Below are 1,210 nucleotides of genomic sequence, written 5' to 3' on the forward strand. Positions count from 1 at the left end.
GAGAGAAACATGGACTGGGCTTTGAGATTGTCTAATATAAGTTTAAGTTGTCTTAACATTGTCTTAAAACAATTTTATTAAGAGTACGTATTGGTTGTTTAATTAAAAACGTTTTATTAAGAGTACTATTCCAGTCTCCAGATAATTTCGCCTCATACTTGTTAATCTTGGGTTTTACTTTTAGATGAATTCTTTGTAACTCTTTCTTATGATTATCTTTGAGAGATTAGGAGAACTTGTAGCTCGCAAATATCTTTGATTTTAGTGAATTATACAGTAGCAAAAAGCTCTCCCGTTGAAGGTGAACCACAGCAGTAAATCTTGAAGAATTACATAAGAAGAGATCTAAAAAGGACACGTAAGCAAGGGTGCGATTTTGAAGGCGATTAGGGTTTTGTCGTGCGCCGCACGTTCCGCAGCGTCTCGGCGGTTGGCCGTCGGGGTTTCTCATGATGGTGGAGGGTACTGTCGGGGTTTCGAATACTGTTTCCAGTCCGCAGAAGGAGGCTACGACTCCTAAATCTTATGCTAATGTCGTAGGAAGTAAGCCAAGCCTCACGAAGTTTGATTTTGAAGTTTCGATGGTAGATGGAAAGACCACGGTCGCTGTTCCAGATGCTATTCTCAAGGATTCGGTGCCTTTGTGGGAGGATTTTCTCATTGGTAGGTTTCCGTCTGAAGCGCCTCATGTAGCCAAGATCCATGTTATTGTAAACAAGATCTGGAATTTGGGGGATAAAAACATTAAGATCGATGTCTATGCAGTCAATGAAACAACAGTCAAGTTCTGTATCCGTAATGCGTCTGCTCGCCTGCGAGCACTCCGTAGGGGTATGTGGAACATATGTGCTTTGCCAATGATGGTTTCGAAGTGGTCTCCGATAGCAGAGGAGGCCCAACCAGAGATTCGCATAATGCCTTTGTGGGTTACAATCAAGAATGTTCCGCATTCAATGTTCACCTGGGAGGGGCTTAGCTTTCTTGCAAGTCCGGTGGGTGACCCTAAGAGATTGCACCCGGACACTGAGCTAGTTACTAATTTTGATGATGCTAAGATTTTTGTGGAAGTGGATCTTATGCACGAGCTACCAAAAACGTACTATTTTTCAGTGCGTGGAGTTGAAGCCTGTGTGCAATATGAATACCCTTGGCTGCCTAATCGTTGTGGTTTCTGCCGGAAGTGGGGCCACTCTGTTGACGGCTGTTTGGC

Source organism: Camelina sativa, chromosome 7, assembly GCF_000633955.1.
Source record: "Camelina sativa cultivar DH55 chromosome 7, Cs, whole genome shotgun sequence".
NCBI classification, from domain to species: domain Eukaryota; kingdom Viridiplantae; phylum Streptophyta; class Magnoliopsida; order Brassicales; family Brassicaceae; genus Camelina; species Camelina sativa.